Raw genomic sequence first — 19,474 nt, 5'->3', positions numbered from 1 at the left:
TGTGGAAATTAACAGGGAAAAGAGAACTTATTTTCTCTCAAAGTAATCAAAGACTGGAGGCCACACATTAAAAAAGCTTAAGCTGAAAGAAGTCTGATGTCTACACAGCTCGTGTCTACTGGCAGGCATGTTACCTGGTGTGCAGAATAGTTGATTCAGAAAGAAAAGTCAGGATCTTCCAGTGCTATATTTCAATGTAAATGATTTTGAGACACTAATGAGTATAATAAAAAAAGAGAAAGGAGGTGGAAATTTAAATGGTTTTTTTGCTTCCAAAGTAATGATTCTGCAAGCAAAAGAATTGCATAAGAAATAAATTAACAAAAACTCAGTCTCTGAAAATGCAAACTTCATTTACATTCTGATCTATGCCATTTTTCAAGCTTGGTGATCCAAGGTCAAAGGACACTTGTATTAGCATAGACCTTGCTTTGTTAATTCACCTCTGCCTAAACCTCTGAGTCCCCTTTTATGATGATGGTGCTCAGATGACAATAAAGCCAAGCTTTCATAACATCAGTAACATTTATACAGCACTTAGACAATTCCTAAATGAACTGTCCCCAGAGACCTTAAGAGCTAGGTCAGGATTATTAACCCCATTTTGTACACAGAGAGGAAGTAATTTGCCTAATGTCACCTGGTAAGCTATTGAATTCATAATTTGATTGCTTTATTTAGAAATTATGGTTCGCTTCATACAGGTCATGTTGCATTAAAGATGACCTCTTTTTCTAAATGGACAACTTCATATTTGGACTTAACTATAAACAGTGACCTGGAACTAATGCTATTCTATTTTTCTCTAAGGTCAGTGTCTCAAATTCTAAAATTGGGAGGCTGACTTAGATTGCTAACTTCCCTAACCCATTTTGGTGTTGACTGGCATTAGCCTACTCTATTCAGATACTACTATATCAAACCATAATTTAAATTCTGTTTGAATTCCTTTGCTTTTCATTATTTTATGCTCAGAAATTTCCATTTGGTTGAAAAAATCAGTATAACTACAATCCAAAGTCAGTGCTTGCATAAACAATTAAGAAATGAAGACAAGATCTTAGGAGTTTTTGAATGCCAATCTGTTACAAGAAGTGCAAGATAAATACACTGAAACTACATCAAAGTTGTATTTGAAACACATTTTATCTTGTTTCTGTTATGCTTCATTCCTTTTTTCCTTCCAGAAAAGTATTATGAAAAGACCTCAAATTCAGTTCATTAAACAGGGCAACTATTCAGGAAGTTGGAAGAAAAAAATAAAAGTGAGGGGACTACTTGTAAGTTTATGTCAACAACAAAAAGAGGCTAAAAGCCAAAGCATCTCAAGAGAATTTTGAAACAAATATAAGTTGCCAGCTTTAACATTTGATAGTATAAAAAAAAGAAAGAAATTTCTAGTCTTTATTCAAATCTTTGAGTTTTTCAAAACCTCTTCTCATTTCATCTTTATAATGAGATTTGTTTGCTAACAAAGAAGCACACCTCGAATTTTTTTTTCTTTTTTCTTTATGGGAAATATACCCATTCTCTGATACTGTTACTAACTCTGATTTACTTTATTTTTATCCCTTACCTTATAATCTGACGTTATTTGTAATGCCTGCTAGGAATATGAACTACTATTTTTGATAGCAATGGACAATTTAGTTGGGTATTGAAAACTGCTTTAAAAAAGAGAAGAATTTTGCACATAAACTTCAAACCATTTTTGTTCTAGGTATATTAAGATTGTTCATACTAAAGTATAACTTGATAGAACCTTGAAATTAATAGGTTTCAAATTGTAAGCACAAACTTCAAAATTCAAATACTTATAAGATTATCTTTCAAAATGTAGTGATGGTAGAGGTCTGTGCAAATAAACCAGTTACCATTACCTATAAAATTAAGAAACTTTTGGGCCCTCCCTGGTGGTGCAGTGGGTTAAATCTCAGCACTAAGAAGCTAAAGCTACTTCAGCATGAGTTCGATCCCCAGCCCTGGAGGTGACCCACATGGCACAGCAGACCTCTCCTGACCCACCCACCCACTGCTCCCCTCAGCAGTATATTTCATCAGTCAGCCTGTTGTGCTTCCCACTCTGTCTCTGGTGAATCTTCTCACCACCCCTGCACCTCGAAAGAAAGAAATTTCTAGTCTTTATTCAAATCTTTGAGTTTTTCAAAACCTCTTCTCATTTCATCTTTATAATGAGATTTGTTTGCTAACAAAGAAGCACACCTCGAATTTTTTTTCTGTACCCCAGTTCTGTATGCATAAATAAATAAATCTTTAAAAAAAAATTTAGAAGCTTTTGGTAGTTTTTAGTAAAATGTAGCTATATATATTTTTATGCATCTTCTGGCTTTGCATCCTTGAGGTAATTTAAACAGAAAAATTAATTGACAGATCTGAGTTATGTATAAATAGCAGTTTGGTGAGAATCATAGGGCTAAGTCTTTACAAATTTTCTAACCGTGGAGATTTAGAAAGTATTGTGCTGTTTTGAGGTCATATTAGTTCTCTATGCAATTAAAATGTTTCCTACTACAGAATTTGAAATGAAGAAATGTTGTCACTTACTGAATGTCTGCATAAATTAAGATAGTGAGCATTTGGCTAACCTGATTATATACAAAATGTGTTTTTCTTGTTACTGTATATCTTAAGCACATAGCCTTATTCTGAAATTTCCCCCCATTCAACAGCATATAATAAATATGGCAATAACCATATGTTAGGGAAGAAATGTATATTTATATTACTTTGATCAAATAATTTACTCTTCCCCCACCCTTGAGTATCCATTGTAAACAATATTAGTTGTGAATAACTAAAGCTACTAGACTAGAAACTCAGGTACCTTACTTTTAATCAAATTCAGATTCATTAGTAGATTATATAATAGACTGTTTTGATCAACACTAAAGAATTAAAAATCAGAGTGCCACTTACAATTTCTTATCCGTTCATCGCAATCCTTTGATATGGTAAACATTCCCTTTCATCTGAGAGCTTCAAAGGGTTTCACCTATTTTTGTAACTGTTTAGGATTTTATAGTCCATTGCCCTCATTTTCAGTTGGTAAGTTTGTAAATTGTTGGTGCAGTAATATTTATGATTAAGTCCTGCTATCCCCTCCCCCGAACTCATTAAATTACATCAGTGGCTTTCCTTTGACATTAAGATAATTACTGGAAGACCTAGAGGACTCTGGTTGACTGACCTTTGCTTGCTTTTCCAGACTCATTGGGACCAGTCAGCCTTTCCTTCTTCTGATTTGTGTCTTTCCCAGCCCAGGTCATTGCAATTCAGTCAGAGTCTCCTGCTGAATAGCTGACTTCCAAGACTAAGCCAGTTCCCATCACACACTCTAGGAGTTCCACAGTTCTACTTTAGTAGTTTTTAAAGTTGAGATTTTAGATTCATTTCTTCTTTTTCTTTTTAAAAAGATTTTTTAAAATTTATTTTTGTGTAGAAGAACTGGGGTGTATACCAGAGGTACAGAGGGGCGAAAGGATTCACTAGAGACAGAGTAGGGAGCAGAACAGGTGGATCTACTGAAATATATTGCTGAGAGGGGCAGCAGGTAGGACAGAAGAAGTCGGCTGTGCCATGTGTGTCAGCTCCCTGGCTGGGGGTTGAATTTATGCTGCAGTGGCTGGTGATATGATAGCACTGAAACTTAACCCCTAAGCCACCTTGAAGGCCCTGAGATTTTATATTAATTTCTGACATATTTGATTAATATCTGACTCCTTCATTTGATTATAAACTTCATGAGGACAGGGAAGGATCAGGTTTACTGAATTTTCATTATTTTTTCACCATGTATTTCTGATGTCTGACATAGAGCTTGGTATATAGTTTTTTTTACTGTTTTGTTCACTGCTATCTCTTCAGAACCAAGAACAATCTCCCAGCCATAATAGTTCTTTGTTAAATATTTATTGAGCAAATTAATGTTTCCTGTTGAGTAACTTAAACTTTTCAAGGCCACAGAAGGTATTGATGGAAAAGTGTAAATTGAAATTTTCCCTGCTAACATTCTATTATATTAATTAACTTACAGATATAGAAGGAAGTCTGTAACAGCTTCTAAAAATTGTGGTGAGATATAGGTAATATGAAACTTACCATTTCAGCTATTTTCAAGTGCACAGATCAGTGGTATTAAGTATGTCCACAGTGTTGTACAACAATCACCACCATACATCTCCAGAAATTCTTCATCATCCCAGGCTGAAATTACTCATTAAACAGTAACTCCATTTAGCCATGCAGTTGTATAAAACTTTTTCTTTGCCTTAGAATCTTTTCTAAGAACATTTTACACAGAAGTTCTATATGGAAATGGGTAAATTTGAACTGCTTTTGCTTCTTGAATAGAGGTTTGTCCCTATCCTTCCTCTGTGTCAATCTGTGTCATGGTTGATGGCAAGGTTATCTTGAACCATGTTCATCCACAAGGGTAGCTGGGGGAGTTTAGTGTACCTGGGAACACACCAGGATTTATCGGCTCACTCAGGGGTGGAATCTCATCTCCCTTGTGCAGACTTGAAGGTCATCTTTGTTTCTTCCTCACCACCACGCACATGTGTACATGGGCACTCACACATGTGCGCACGCACACACATAAAGACACACGTTCAATCTCTTAAACAGCTGCTTAAGGATTGGGTGATTTCTTCTTTAGGGTTAGAGTCCCAGACACCCAGAGTTTTGTAAGGTTTATTAAAAGAGTGTGCTTTACATCCTACAGATGAGAAAGTTTCTTAACTTTACTTTCTTCAAGGAAAAAATTTAATAACCTCATAATACCATGTCCACTGTTGACCCAGCATTATCCTAGAGATACTTCACCATGTTACTCATCTCCCCTCAGCAGTGTACTTCATCAACCTGCCTGTTCTGCGCCCCCTCTATCTGTGGTGAATCCTCTTACTGCCCCTGCACCTCTGGCCTGTACTCCAGTTCTGTATGTCTAAATAAACAATTCTTAAAAAAAAAAAAATCCAGGCAAACAAATGGTGTGTATTAGCTCCCTTACATCCCAAGTCTCACCTATACCCAACGGGATTTGGAAGTGTAGACGATTTTCTCACAGCCACTCTAACAGCTAGAAGCAGGTGTGACACTGTGAACAGCAGCTAGCCATTACTATCCACTGGATTTCCAGTGGGGTGAATTCCAGTGACTGTCATTCCTCCTATGAAACCATGCAATGTGTCATAAGCTGTGTGCCACGAAGTGCTGCAACAATGTTTCTAGGTGACAACCTTGCTGCAGAGAGATGGCATATCTCCAACATGCTATACAGCAATATAATTTGCTACACCGGATGTTTTCTCTCTAGTCTACAAGTAGCAAAGGATGGTGTCACTTGAGTTAGTAAAAAATTTCTGGGAGTGATAATTCTTCAATCAGTTCACGTTGATTTATCTAGGGATCCTTGATTTCATTTCTCTGAAAAGCAAAGCATGATGTACTTTGGTTCAGCAGCAAATTTCTCATCAGAATAGATCCAGGCCTTGCTTTCTCCCTGCCTTTTTAAGTTGGGCATATCTTGTGGTTGGTCTCAAATCCCAACAGGCTTACTGGTCTTGCAAGAATAGATTGCATTGGGTGCTAAACTTGATGCTTTTGAGGCCAAAAATGACAACTCAGTATTCCCAGACCTAAATTCTCCAAGGTGGTGGTTGGGAGAGGTACTCAGAGAACCTTCTTCTTCCAGACTCTGTTTTCTGCTTATGGAGAAATATCATGTTTCCTACACTGTTGAAGTGGGATAAACTGGCTTCAAGATGATTTTGGCTTTTTGCCATGCCAAACTGAAGTAGCCTGCTGGTTGACAGACCTACCCCAGAGAAACCAAAGACAAATGCCAATTTTAATAGGGTTGTTTGTTTATCCTTTTCTCACCAGTTAATAAGTATGAATGGACTCCAAATTTAGTCCAAGAATCATGTCAAAATCAGGAAGTCAAAGAAAAAGAAGAGTTGGTGATTTTTATATTGCTAAAATACTGTTAAAGACAAAGATTAAAAATAAGCATAAATTTATCTCATTTTTATAGTGATAAAAAAAGCAAAAACAGTTTCATGCTATATGAATACATAGTAGTTGCAGTTATAAATATATTGTTGCATTTAATAATTTATGTTCTGAGAAGTATTTCTAAGCTATATTTATTGTTAAGAATGTAAACAGGAAATAAAATTGTCACAGCTGAGAATAGAATTAACCTGAGAGTTCAAATGTTGGCTATTTGAATGTAATCTACCATTTGCTATATGAGCTATATGAGAAACAGAGTAAGCATTTTTAGTGTCCTCACATTACCAGAAAATATAATCCGAAGAAGATTTTAATGTTTACTGTTTGCGTTAACAGATTAATCAGTTGTATTGAATATTATGGATGCATACAGAAGTGGGGCACAGGCCAGAGGCTCAGGGGCGGCGAGAGGCTTCACGAGAGACAGAGTGGGGAGCAGAACCGGCAGATCGACGAAGTACACTGCTGAGGGCGGGTCAGGAGAGGTCTGCCACACCATGTGGTCACCTCTGGGGGAGGCGGGAATAGAACTTATGTGGAAGTGGCTTTTAGCTTCTCAGTGCTGTGCTTCAACCCGCTGCGCCACTAGGGAGGGCGGATAACCACTTTTAAAAAATTCTGCAAGACATTTTTTTTTTATCAATCAGTAGTTTGGTTTATTTCATGGTGATTAGGAAGTTTTTTATTTTGTTTTCCATCAGTAATTAAGGCAAGTGTTCACTTTTTTAATTATTGGGATTTTTAATGTTATGCACAGCTGAATTGCTTTTATTGTTATTGGTTTATTGTGTGTTTGTGTGTGTGTGTGTACTGTGGCCTCCAGCCACAGTATATTTCACCTAGATGTTGTTCATCTTTTCTGAAGGCTACTTTTAAATTATACCAGATCTCATCTTGACCGTTTAACTTAGGACTGTTATTCTTTAATAGGATAAGTTGATTGTAGTATAGTAAAATAAATAAATAAAGTGTTACTTTGTTATTGGAAAAATAATTCTTAGCAGTGATGTATTACCCTATTCTGTCCACCTAAATGTATTTCAGGGTGTTGAAAGCCCATTGACACAGTTGTCAAAGCAAGAGTAATGAATGTAACAAAACTGCATTCCCGGGAAATGTCTGGCATAATTGCTGACATGGTAGTACAATTAATACATAGTCCTTTGGTGGTCCTTGTGAAGGCTTGAGGATTTAAATCATCACCGAGAGGTTAAAAATGTGGCAGTGCCCAATGAATATTAAATGTAAGCAAGGATGAAGTAATACTCCCACACAATGCCTGTGAGAACCCATATATAGACAAAATTATGTATGTGCTCTTGTCAGAGTATTTTTGCCTAAAATTGAATTTATACTAAAAACAATTCAAAATTTATCAAAAGTCCTTTCACTCCTCTTTAAAATTTATGTTGAAAAATGCCTTTTTTTTATACCATACTGAGTGGTATTTCATACCTGCTGCTGATGTGAAACGTTATTAATAAAAACAATACATGGCGAGAGGCATAGAGAGGATAGTGCAGGAGCTGTCACTGAAAGCTGGAACAGTCTCCTTGGGGAGGTGGTGTTAGCACCAGCTTGGGACTTGGGGCCTCCCCTGCTGATAGCTCCCAAGTTCTTCATTTGCATCCTCCTGTGGATTTAACCCTGTTGTCCTGTCTCCTTTCGTTCTGAGTCCTTATTCTGCCTTTTCCTGGATGCCTCTCTCTTGATCTGACCACTCTGACATCTCCCTCTTCTGTTGTCTTTCCCTTAAATCACAGTAGTGACCCCACTCCATGTCTTTCCTGGCCTCTCTGTAGAGCTTTAGGGTAATTTTTAAAAAGCACCAGTTTGGGATAAGGACCAGAATATAATATGCCACATATAGTACTTGCTAGCTTTGTAACTAGGGTCATTCACTTAATCTCTTTTTTTTTTTTTTGCATCTGCTTTTGTATCAAAGCAACAATGATACAAATAATAATTCCATAAGCCCTTATGGAATTGATGTGTCATCTACAAAATATATATACACACACACATATATATGTTAAAACATATATATGTAAATGTATAGATATATATGTGTGTATATATATATATATATATAATATATATCTAAGGTCTGAGACACCATAGTAGTCCAGTAATATTAATTATCTTATCTCTTCCAGACAAAAATTGCAGTAAAATTTAATTTCTTTGATGTGTCCTTAGTTGGTTTATGCCCCAATACTTAATTGTAGCCTCCAGTCCCCTGTGATATACATGTTCAGCAATCGCTCCCTAGCAATGTCTTACAGGTGCTTCAGACACAGTGAAGAATGCCAAGTTGTTGGGGTAAAATTCTCCTAAGCTACTTGAACTAGCTAACACACTCTTTAGGTTTCTGTTGATTTTATTGTATATGGAAATTTGTTCTGAAAGATACTTTACCAATGAAGGGTAACGGCTACCATTTTGAGTTGCATGTCTGCCTTACTGTACTTATTTAGAGATAAAGGAATGTGATGTATTTTGACCAGGGGCCCCAAGGCTTACATTATGCTCTGCCTTTGAAATCCTCAAAGGAAATACATGTGGACAAGTATTCATCCTTTGCCCAAGTGAGTGAGGTTGGTTTGAATGGCCTACAAGCAAAGTATTCTGCTAAGAGTTCAGTTTCCTTAAACCCCAAATGGACAGACCTTACACTAACACTGCAATGCAAAGGGAAAGGCTGACCCAAGGCTGTTACTGGATGTGTTCTGTAACAGGAAGGGATTTCCCTAGGGTCAGGCACAACACTGGGCTAAGTCATTTGCCTCAGCTCTCAGGCAGGGTCAGAAGTACAGAGCTTACTGCCCTGGGCAGAGAAATGATGGAAAAATGTAGCGGGCTGGAGAAAAGAAAAATGAAAAGAAAAATGAAGGCACTTCCACATGCTGACGCTATCAAGTTCTACCTGTAAAGGTTCACTCACATACTAGGATGATGAAAATTAAAAAATTATTCCATGAATAAAGTAAAATGTTATGCAATAATCATGGTTCAATCTGTGTTGTCAACCCTAAATCAGTGCTTAGGTGCAAATCTGTGTTGAGCCTGGGGAAACTCAAGTCGGTGCTTGCTGCATATGAGCCTTGGGAGGACGAAGGGGTTACCCCTAGAAGCAAGAATCTTGTCTGTTGGTTACTGAAACACCCCTAAGTGGTCCACTTTCCAATCTCTATCCTCCCATACTGAATAACTGACACTAGTGGTAAGTGTTCTTTCTTCTTGCCTAGCAATTTCAGTAGGTCTGTATTGTTCTCAAGTTCCAGCCTAGATTCATGGGTTAGTTCGTGCTCAAGAACATTTGCACCATGGTTCCACATGACTCCTGTAGCCTCGCCTCTTTGGCCACCATTATAGCAGCCTTGCTTTACCTTTGGGAACATACCCCTCCCTCGGTCATGGCCAGAGCGCCTGCCCTTCCCTCTCCCTCAATTTGGAATGCCCTTCCTACCTCTTGTTAACATTCGACTCAAGTGTTGTCTTCTGTTGATGCTGCCTTGTATATTTAATTATCCCTTTTCTATATGCTCCTGATAATCTATAAATACTATGTTTTATAGTGGTTGATTGTAGGTCTTACTTTTTCCCAACGGTGTATGAACTGTGATGCCTTATGATAAGAAACATGTCTTGTTAATTTTTATTCTTTATTTCCTTACTTTTATTCAGTATTGACAGATACCTTAAATATTAGATATAAATTAGTTGAATTAACTTACTGTAGCTGTAGCTTCAAATTCTTAGCTCTCTCTACACATACCTCTAGAGAATTTTTCAAAAGTAGGAATGAAATGACAAGAAAAGAAAACATCTATAACTTCAAAATTGGCTTGAATTCCAAGGAAAAATCACTGACGTATCCAACATTAACATTTTGTCCCGATAAAATGCCATTACATCAGATTAATAAAAATCTGAGTCAGATTACATGTAATTAAGATAAAAAGCTTTTTGCACTTTAGTACAGAAAATAGTTTGTAATGCATGTATAAGTGGTAACATCTGAGATGATTACATACCATTTTACTAATGGAATGAGTTTGTGATTCATAGTTGTCTTAATATTTGAGTGCAGCCGGGATTCCCTGAATTGATGATTGTTTCTCTTCTCTGAAAGGTTTTTCAATGGTTGATAGTGTGACTTCTGTTTCAAAAAAACCCAAAGTCCATAAAGCCAGCAATCCCCCCTTAGAAAACTGTGGCATCACTGTACTGGTTGTCTAAATAAAAAGAAACCTAATGTTCTCAACTCTGGATTGCTACTCCCTATTATGCTGTCTTTTTCTGGCTGACTCTCAGCTGGAATATTTGCAAAGGGAACACTGAGGCTGAGCAGAGGCGGGTTGGAGACGATTAAGCGCTGAGCTGTCCATAGTCTTTGTCAAGCTCCAGGTGGGGCTTCTCCCATCCTGGCTGCTGCTACCCTCTCTTTGGGGCCCTCCTGGGACCCTTGAGGCCATGTACACATGATCAGAAGAATTTCTCCTTTCCTTACTAGAAAATTTAAGTGAAGATAAAATAGTAATATTAATAACTTCACTGCATGAAAGTATTTCAGCCACACTGTGTACGGGTATGACAGACTCTTCTACCCCCCTAAATTGAAAAGGACACAGACATGGCTCTTTTGTTTGGGATTGTGATGGCCACCAGCATTCCAGTCACCTCTCTGCTGTCACATTTGATTGAAACCAGCAGAGATATGTTTTGGCAAATCTATTCATAATTTGTCTTTCCTTGCAGGGCTCCCTCTGTAATTGTATTTCCCATCAGGGAGTCAGTGGAGTTAATGTATTGACAATCTGCTGTGATTGAAGACAAATGTCTTGTTAACATTTCCCCCTACTCTTCAACCCACAGAGCAATGCTAAGAAGTTTGGCCTAAAGAATTAAAAGGAAGCGTACTTCTCCAGACAAGACCTTCTTCAGAGGTAGGAGTTTATTGTCTTAAACAGTTAAATTAGTAAGTAGTTAAAGGAGTTCTATCATAAAATGTGATTATACAATGTTATTACCATACTTGATACTTTTCAGTCAAGAAAGCACGGTAAAGTGGAACATTATGATAAAATGGATGCAAAAACATTAATCATATTGCTTGTCAAAGGGTATAGATCAAATGCATGGGGAAGAAATTCTTCATAGTAATAAGAATTTTGTTTTACTAAATTGTGAATTATAAAGTGCAGAAAATGCACAGTAAAATAAAAGCATTGCTAATAAACTATAAGCTTCTAAAAGAATTAAAGGCTTGAAATCGTAGAATAATTTTTAATTTACTTTTAATCATGTATCAAAAATTTCCTGGGAACATACCATTTAGACATGATTTTTTTTTTCATCTTAGAAGTCAAAATAATACAAGAGGCTATTTGGGAAGTTAAAATAACTACTTAGATATGTGACTTATGCTTTAAAAGTCCCTTTCCTACCCCTCACTTCCCACCCTCACTACCCACCCCCTTCCCATTCATGTGTTTTAGGATTATCAGCTCTAAAATGAACTCTGCCAGGCCTATGATGCCTTCTGAAAGGCCATCCATTATAGTATTGAATTTGATAAAAAATATCTTACTTGGAGATCTGGAACACAGTTCAGAGGATTATATCTCAACCAATAATGGGTTTCTTAAGGAATTTATGAGAGCATGATTGTTAAGATGTTTAGTCCTCTACCTCTAAGGCTTTCCTGAACAAATAAACTGTGGCATTTAATTATGAAAAAAAAAAAAAACAGCATATTTTTTATACAAGATGTTGAGGTCATAAACTCCTACAAGCTTATTGTCCCTTGTCCTTGAGAATTCTTAAGTTGATGCATTCAGATGCCATTTTGTATTTAAGAGGAAATGGTTCATGCCTCAGTTGAATCTGCTTCCATTGTGTTGTACTGAAACTGATTTCATGTGACTGACTAGTTATTATGGTGTTTCAGAATACCATCAGATACCCCCAGATCAGTAGCCTGGAAGCTAAAAATGTTGCTTTGTTCTGCTTGAGGAGGCCTTGAAAAGTGAAAATAAGTAAAAACTAGCAAGATGTCTGAGTTAGGTAATTATGACCAATATCAGAAGGGCTTTAATTTTGTATAAATGGTGCTTTGAATAGAAAGCTCCTTTAGTTAATGTAAGATAGATTATTTTTTAAAGTGTTGCTATGCCCCTAACGAGTGTGCATATTTAATACAATAAAGTGATGTAAGATTACGTTTCATCTATTTCTGCAGGAACAGGGAAGTCTGTATGTACCAATTGTAATTGTTAGGAATTAAGCATTAGTAATGGTGTCAGGTAAGATGGCCCATCAATAAAATGTATTTGTAGTAGGTATATAGTATATATAGTAGCTATATAGTAGGCTAAAGTCTTCTGTGGATTCCTAGGTACTGTGAGACCTAGGAAAGAGAGAGAGAGACAGTAAATGGTAGTTTTGAGTGAAAGAAGAAAATATATGAAGACAAGGCAGTGGCAGGACCAGGAATGAATGCAAGGTGCCCTGTGTAAGGCAACAGCAAGGACCAACAGAAGCTGTTTGCTTTACACTTTTTTTAAAGATTTATTTTTATTTCTTTATGCATGTAAGAACTGGGGTTTAGGTCAGAGGTAAGGGGTGTAGAGGTAGGTGAGAGGACTCACCAGAGACAGAGTGGGGAGCAGAACAGGTAGATATACTGAAACATATTACAAAAGAGAGCAGCAGGTGAGACAGGAGAGGTCTGCTGGGCCATGTGGGTCAGCTCCCTGGCCGGGGGTCAAACTGTGTTGCAGTGGTTGTGGCAGCTGTAGCTTGGTAGCTCTGAGACTTTAACCCCTGTGCCACCAGGGAGGCCCTGGGTGCTTTACACTTTTAAGGGACACTCAGGTAGTTTCTAAGGGAGATTTCATGACTGCTACATTATTTTCTTTTTCTTTCATTGTACAAGAAGCTTTTGATTTTAAATCTCTTATCTTCTGGAAAAAAGAAAAAAGGTTCCATTCCACCTTTCTCAAAACATACGTCTCATTTCCTTTTCACTAGCTTTTTGTTAAGTGGCTAAAGTGAACTTTTCATTTGCCAGACACTGTTAGACCCACTAAAATATCCCATTTTATCTTTGTGAATTGTTTAATGTGGTTGAAACTAAATACTGGGTGTCTTCCCCATTTCTTTCCCTTGCTTTACAAAGAGTCCCTGAAACTTCCTCAGATTCTAAAGCACACTTGTATTCATACTGTCCCCAGGCTATTCAAGAATTCAGCCTCTAACATTAGAATAAGAAAGTTGTTTTTTTTTTTTTTGTAACTCCTTAGAGTTTTTAGTACTTTTTCCCACGTTCAATAGCAAGCTTCATATCCCAAAGGTGTGAGCAGGCAAAACATTGATTTGCAGCCCCCACCTCTGCCCTCTGTGTATGAAACTGTCCACATTCATCATTGACACTTAGATGTAAATACCCTCCAAAAAAAATACACCCTCAACCTGGCTTGGATATCTTGAGTTAAAATGCAGCTCTGCTGGGCCCTCCCTGGTGGTGGGTTAAAGCACGACACTAAGAAGTTAAAGCCACTTCAGTATGAGTTCGAACACCACCCTGAAGGTGACCCACACAGCAGAGTAGACCTTTCCTGGCCCACCTGCTGCTCCCCTCAGCAGTGTATTTCAGTACATCTGCCTGTTCTGCTCCCCACTCTGTCTCTGGTGAATCCTCTCACCACCCCTGCACCTCTGGCCTGTATCCCAGTTCTGTATGCATAAATAAATAAATCTTTAAAAAAAAATGCAGTTCTGCTGAAGGTGGAATCTCACTAAGCAGCCAGAGCTAGGAGGGACATGCTCTCCTGAGCAACTCTATGTAGCTGGAGTTCTATTCTGGCTACAGTTGTATAAGTTTAGTTCATAAGAGTGTGAAGAAGAATAATGGCCATACTACATCTTAAAAGGTGTTTCCATTTGGCAAATTATGTGAAAAGAAAAATCTAACAGATTTCAGAATTATTTTTTAATGCGCTTTGGTAGTTCTTTCCCTTGTATTTGTAACTTTTAAAAATTATACACATAGTTTAGGAGAATGGCAATTATATTCTGAGTAGATAATACAAAACTTGACAACAGTAAAAAATATTTATCTCATCCTTAAGTTGATTTGTTAACATGCACTACCATTTTATTACAAAGCCCAAACAGGACTACTATTTTCAATACTATTTGACACATGAAGAGATCTATCAAAATTCTGTTTTAGAGGATCATTTTAAGCTTGGAAATTTCATCTCATGTTACTTGACAACAGTCAAATCTAGGCGGTATAGACCTTCACAAAGGAATACTCATGTCTCCAAACTAGAGATGAAACATTCATGAATAAAAGAGTTACCCTGGAAAACCTACAACTTGCAGAAACCAAGGATCTAAATCTAAATATAAGCAGAGCATATTCATATTTTTGTTTTATACAATTAAGACAGAATAGGTGCTTTGTCAGCTAGAAAACCAGAATGAGCTTTTGTTATTGATTTGTTCCCTCTCACCACACATCCCGAAGGAAAGCTGAGCTGATTTCTGCTCAGAGAGATCTCCTGAAAAGTCCCCACACTGTGGTTGTGACAGAGCTCTTCACGGAATGATTGCTCACCACCCAAGAGCAGCATTCCTGGAAGAGAAAGACAGAGGGACAAGGAACATTGTGTTCTTCCGTCACAGCGGACCAACTTCCCGTTGCTATGTGGATGGAGTTTGTGTCACACCCGAGCCTGAGGGCCAGACGGAAGCACATCAGACCTCACACAGGATGTCTGTTGGGAGGACGAATTATAATACATTCCTGGTATTATCTCTGAATTATTAAGGCATCTGTGATGGCGCTGCCTTTATTGAACAGGCCTTCCCTGTATTGAACCCTTGTAATTCTTTTTTCTTTGGAAAGCACCCTGTCCTCCTTCCACTGCTCTGGAATGCCCAGTGTGGTGGCTGTTTCTGAAATCTTAGAAAGAGCAGTTGAAAGGCATCTAAAAGACATCAACTTTCTTTCCAGAGAGAGAGAGGGGAAAGAGGGAGAGTAAAGACGGTGTTGGCTTTACGTTTTTTGTGATAGCAGCAGTTAACGCAGAGAGCCAGCACAAGGAATCAGGCAACTTCTATGTGTCCTCCCTTCTCCACCCATGATGGTCAGTGGGAAGAAATATCTGCTTTGAAATTAGAGAGAGAAAATTGCCTGAGTCACCCCAGTACAGGATCTGTGTAGCAGCTTAGTGTTTATACACAGAAGGGCTGATTCAGTGACCTTTGCAAATTGCTTCTTGTGGATATTTCCTGTACATTTTCTCTGCGCTTTTGCCTTGTAGTTTTAAAATGTTTTCTAGAGTCACGGGAATGAGAGCTGAGGATGAGATAAGACTAAGTCAGCAGGCCATGGACTTTAAGTTGTAGATTCACTGAAGTGACTACAACTGTGTGCCACTGGAAAAGGGGAGCTCCTGCTTTTACCCCTCATTCCCAAAAAATACAACCTCTGTTGGAATAAAACCCCTGATATCTTTATTCTCGCAGAATGTTTTTTATGTTCAGCATTCCCATGATCAAAATCAATAATGATTGAACTTTAACTGGGTCCTATAACTTACTGAGCGAGGTACTCTGGGTGAGAATGCTGCAAAGCTGTAAGTGTTCATGTCTGTGTACAGGACACAGAGGTAGAAATGTGGGCCTAGCTTCTACGGGAGCGTTATCAGATCACTGCCTTCCAGCATCTGGACATTTCATCCCTGGCTGCTTTTGGAGGGAGTCAAATCCTGACAGGAGGGTTATCTAGGGAACTACCCAGGAGGAAAATAAAACCCAGTGTGGAGCAGGAGGCCAGGCCCAGGCCCCTGCTGGTAGTGCAGTATGTCGCTGTCACATCTGACTGCATACACAAATAGATGCTTGGACTTCTCCCCCTGCTTTATTTTGTTTTGTTTTGTTTTGCCTTTCACAACAGCATTCATTTTGTAAGGCAAAGAAAAATCGCTTGGAAGGATGCAAGTTTTCATATCTGCAGAAGGCATTTCTACAGCTTTTGTCAAACTTCACTGTTCTATAAAGCGTCTTTGTTTCTGCTTTACTGTTGCAGAAAGCAAGTCCATAAACTAGCACAAATACAGGAGAGAATGATTTCTATTCAGAGAATGGAGTAGGATATGGTGCATGGGGCCCATCCTGAAAAGGGTTTTGTTTCCTGCAACATGGTAGAAATTCACATTCGTATTGCCGCTTCGTGTCTTTAGCATGCATGGTTAAACAATGGGACTTGCCAGCCGACGTCGCGGTGTTGATTAATGCATGCCTTGAATGTGTTGATTAATGTGTTCCTGCGATGCCTCCTTGAGCCGATACTGCACCCAAGGTGGGCAGTATGGACCGCTCCTCACATGTGCTCATGTCTCTGTGTGTCTGCTTCACACCATTGCCCCCAGAAATAAAACCACAGACCTAGCAGATGTTTTACAGAATTTCCTCACACAAGAGTTTTACATTGTAATTTAGCAGGGACCCTATAAGCTATGAAGTTTGTAGAAAGGGTGCTCTTCTGGCTCAGCAGAAACACTTGGTGTTATCCATCCTGTGGATGAGTGCGTGCTTTCATTTCTGTTCTTTGCAAAGTTGTTTTTAAGCTAAAAGGCAGTAAATACCAATGGGGTGCAGTGTTCACTTGATAATACAGGGAGAGAGATGCAAATAGGCTGTCCATTAGCTAGATCTGTGGTGAATTTGGCTTCTCAGTTGGAACCCACTCTTCCCAGAGCTGGGGTTTCCCAGCAGCTCACCCAGGCCGATTCTGTTTCCAGTCAACTTTATTCAGGCTTGTGACTTCTCTTGCTGTATTACGAATCCATTAAACCACACATTTTTTTCATAGGTGGTTTCCAAAAAGGCCCTTGTTGATGTGCTTCTATCTGGCTAGTGGTTTGAAAATAATAACTGTTTGAGAGTTTTTGTTTATTCATTTTTGCTTGTTGATTGAGCATAAATTCTACTGCTATGTTTAAAGCTTTCACACCTTAGAACTAGCAAGAATGCAAAAATGAATGAGAAAGTCATGTTGTAAATTGACGTAAGAGGGCTGAAGCATAGGAGAAATGGTTCAGTGGTGCTGGGGTCCCTGGGTATGTTTTGAGATGCCAGTGAAAGCGGGGTTTTTTCTTGTTTTGTTTTTTTTTTTTTTAAGATTTGTTTATTTATGCTTACAAAACTAGGGTACAGGCCAGAGGTAGAGGTGCAGGGGCAGTGAGAGGATTTACCAGAGACAGAATGGGAAGCAGAACAGGCAGATCGACAAAGTACACTGCTGAGGAGAGCAACAGGTGGTCAGAAGAGGTCTGCCATGCCATGTGGTCAGCACCCTGGTGAGGATTGCATTCCAGCTGTAAAGGCTTTGGAGAGCTTCATAATGCAGTGCTTTAACCCATTGCGCCACCAGGGAGAGCCCACCAGTGATAGCATTTTGACAGGGAAGACAGTAATCCTAGTCAGAAAAACATTTAATGTATAGGAATTACTATATGGAACTATTATGTGAAGAAATGGTGAGGTCACCATTATTTATCTCATTTAATTTTTGAATAAAGTAAATGGTAAATGATAGTATTCTGATATTTTCAAGAATATGATCCCAGTGAAGGTTTTTACTCCATTTAGAACTCTCAATGAAAAGACAATTCAAAGCTCTACTTTGGAGATCATAGAACACACGACTCCGTTACTTGATGAATGATATCTTCCCTCAAAGTTACTGTTATTTTTAAATGATTAGTTATGTCTGTCTCACAATTAATATTTCTGAAAAATTGAAAAGTATTGAATTACTTCTTGGCCCTTGGATTTACATAAGCTTCTCTTTTAGAATTCAGAGTACACAGAAAAGTGTTTAAATCATTATAACACATACTTGGTGTGAAAGACAGTTGGCAAAAATAATCTTATTGGATTTTTCAGAGAAGCTTTAGTTATATGATATGTTTAGAAGAGAATTTCATCAAAATAACTAGAGGCATTCCCATTGGTGATGAGACATACATTTCCTTGGTTTGCTTGAATTCTACAAGAATTGGAGGATCAACAAAGAGAAGCGGTGAAATGATAAATCCATTTTTCCAGAAAACTGTTGATACTGTGGTGAGTAAAAAGCCTTGCTGGCAGAAGCTGCTAGCGTGGTGAAGAAAGGGATCTGTGACCAGGTAATAAAAGGAGAAAAGGGAAGGCAGAGAACACCTCGCATGGAGGAGACAGGGGAAATGGTGTCTGGTAGTTTCTATTTATTTTTTTGTCAATAAACACAAGAGAATTTAGTTAATGTAGTTCTCTAAATGGTTTTGTTCCCTGGGGCAAACAACAACAAAACCTAGAGATTTGATAAATATACCTAGGCAAAATTATACTTAAATTATTCAAATGACCTCAAAAATAAATAAGTTCCAAGTGTCTTGTAAAATATTTTTGTGTTATTTCCCCTTTATAGAGAATCTAGCTGCAGCTATGTGTTAATTAAAAAAAAAACTTCTAATTAATTTGCTGTACAAAATAATAAATTATTGGCTGGAATATGTTTTTGAAGATTCTTAGAAAGATTTCTTGCCACAGAGGAGTAGCACAATTACTCCAGTTACCCAGAGTAGCTTTATGATAAAATGATGGACTTATTCTTGAAAACAAACCTTTGAACACTAGGATTTTTCTTCTGTAGAGCAAATCGCCAAGTTCAGTACCTATGTTACAATGGACTTGCTGAATCTTTCTAGTTTATTTTCATTAGTGAAAGTAGCTATTTGATCCAGTGAGTGATTCAGTGGATGCAGAAACCTTTGTTATAAAGAGTAAAGAATTGCATTTCATTGTTAAAGAGATTTTTCCCTGACTGGGGGTCAAACTTGGTTCTTCCCAAGTAGAGTGTTCAACAACCACTGATGACTGGTAGGGCCCTTTCCCATATTGCACCTACTCTCACTACTTTATTCATAAAAAATCTAACTTTTTTTTTCTGGAGAAATTTGAGTTTCATCAATGCAAATAAAATACTAAACTAAGGATGTGTATATATAGTGCCTATAGGTAACCATCCTCAACTAATATAATTGCTTCTTTCTTATCTGTGGGAAGCTGTGAGAAGTTCTAATAATGCAGTCAGCAATTCATATTCTTTAATTATGCATCTGTACATTGTTTATATACACATAAAAAGAAAGCGCAAAGCAGCGTTATCAAATGTCAAATGTGTGCTGTGGATTAGAAGTGCACTGGGACCACTAAGCAGGTGATGGGAGACTGACAAATATTTATAATTGATTTCAGCTTGAACTGGTCATTTAGAAAAACTAATAATAATATTGGTTCAGAAAAAAAGTTTTTCACAAATTACAGTGTATTTAATGTGTTACTGTGGAAATACAGAATAGTAATTACAGAG

General features: G+C 37.8%; 1 protein-coding gene across 12 annotated transcripts in view; it reads left to right on the top strand.

The window, feature by feature from the left end:
- NRCAM (neuronal cell adhesion molecule) overlaps positions 1 to 19,474 on the top strand; it is a 179,243-nt gene that overhangs the window by 42,007 nt on the left and 117,762 nt on the right. For all 12 annotated transcript variants that reach the window (XM_012720888.1, XM_012720886.1, XM_012720880.1 and 9 more), the window contains exon 2: positions 10,918 to 10,988. The gene's annotated coding sequence lies outside the window, so the exon portion shown is untranslated. The remainder of the gene's footprint in view (positions 1 to 10,917; positions 10,989 to 19,474) is intronic.

This window comes from Condylura cristata, unplaced genomic scaffold (genome assembly GCF_000260355.1).
Source record: "Condylura cristata isolate star-nosed mole 26May11 unplaced genomic scaffold, ConCri1.0 scaffold00005, whole genome shotgun sequence".
Lineage (NCBI taxonomy): Eukaryota > Metazoa > Chordata > Mammalia > Eulipotyphla > Talpidae > Condylura > Condylura cristata.
This window is presented reverse-complemented; position numbering and strand designations above follow the sequence as displayed.